The following is a 2,074-nucleotide window of genomic DNA, read 5'->3' as shown; positions in this document are numbered from 1 at the left end:
AAATTTCGATGAATTGGTGAAGCTTGAGTTCATATTTCAAGCTTCTAAATTGGATTTGAAAGGGGATGTTGTTGTTTCTTAGATAAAGCATACAAAGTGTTAAATTGTTTACATAAATCTTTTTCGATGAGTTTTTTTTTTTTTTTTTTTTTTTTTTTTTTTTTTTTTTTTTTTTTTTATGAAGTTCAGGTTATAATTAAAACGTGTCTATATAAACCTATGTAGTTGTTCATTGTAACAATTAAAAATCAAAAGGCTAAAAGAAGAAAAACTAGGTTTATACAATAAATAATTATAGAGATATTCTAGTTCATGTGGTTAATAATAAAAAAAAATGTTCATCAAGTGATAATTGTATAATTTTTCATTTTCTTATTTTTATTTTTATTTTTTTGACCAGAATTGCATAATAATTCATTAACTTTTATTTCCTTTTATAGGGTTTAGATATTATCTAGTTATGGAGTATTATATATCCAATGTTTATTGGGAAAAATAAGTGGTTTCAAAATTTTAAATCACATACGAGTATTTTGAATTCGAGAGGTTACTCCATATGAAACTATATACAAGTATATTTTCATGATATTACAATTATACTTTAATTGTCCTTAAACTAACATGTACATTCGTAAACCTCGAGCTCATATACATTTACAATAAACAAAGTAGAACTCCTTGTCCTCGGCCCCGCTTACGTAGGTAAGCCTGCAATAGACTATGTTACACATAAATATCTAAACACCCAACGGACCTACAAATTATTAATTGTTCCTAGGTTTTATCTTTCTTGGATAACTCTAAATAAGCATAAGTTCATAAATGACCTTGTCCGATCCTTTGAATATATACAACTCTAAGTTATACTCGAAAATATATGAATACTTCGTACTAGACAACCACTTATACTAGTAATATTGGACCCGCCATAATTATTTTGTACCAAGTACGGATCGGAGTAGTTTTGAAGGTCAAGTTGATTGTCAAATTGGCGTCCTTGGCAACTACTCCGAAAACGCCAACAACCCCCCAAAAGTAAGGACTATTCAACAAAGTTATGCTAAAAGTGGATCAAGTGGAATGATAAATGTGAATTGACACTTGTTGAATTAAAGGTTAAGGACCAGCAATTGGCGGCTTGCAAGTTGATAAATGTTTTTAATTTTGGTTAAAACAATGTGAAAATTGAAATGCTAATTATTATAAGGAAAATGATAAACATATTCCTTAAGGTTGTATAAGAAGCTACAAAAAAAAAATATTATGGATAAATTAACATTTATTTTACCGATCTACGTGTGATTTTGTAATAAAATCCCAACTTACTACATACTCCCTAGAAGTAGGCATCTAATTACGGGACGAAAGGAGTATATCATTACTTTTATTATAATTGCCAATTTTTTTTGAAACTATATTATATACACCTACTAGGTTAGTTCCCGTGCCATGCACGGTAATCTTCAATAACTATTATTAAACTATCATTATAATTAGTTTTTATAAACAAAAAAAAAAAAAAAAAAAAAAAAAAAAAAAATCTAAAAATATAGTTGACAAATTTTTAGAAAAATAAAGGATTACGAAAGATATGTTAGATATTAACTGATGTAGAAAATGAGCAAAATTATTTTAAGATTTTTTTTGTTTTTTAGCTATATAAGTATTTGTGTTAAAGATATGTCAACCCTTTTTTATTTTAAGTAATTATATTGTGTAAGGTTAGGGAATTTTTGTAAATAAGATTTGTTTTCTTAATTAAATTTTATTCAAAAAAAAATAAAAAACCTTAGGACACACCAGAAAATGACACGTGTCATTACCGATGTATCTTTTACTACATAGTTAAGTTATTGATGATTATGAAATATGAAATGAGCAAGTATATATACAACCACTAACTAAACATCATGTTTCCCCCAAAAAAAAAAAAAAAAAAAAAAAAAAGAGAACTTTTTAGCTAACTATAATTGTCAACCTTATAAGAACCAATAATAATTATAATATTGTGTACAAGATCACATTGACATCTTAAATCTAAAAAACAAAAAAATTTATGTGTGGTTGGCTACAC

This window comes from Chenopodium album, chromosome 17 (assembly GCF_948465745.1).
Source record: "Chenopodium album chromosome 17, dcCheAlbu1.1, whole genome shotgun sequence".
NCBI lineage: Eukaryota > Viridiplantae > Streptophyta > Magnoliopsida > Caryophyllales > Amaranthaceae > Chenopodium > Chenopodium album.
This window is presented reverse-complemented; position numbering follows the sequence as displayed.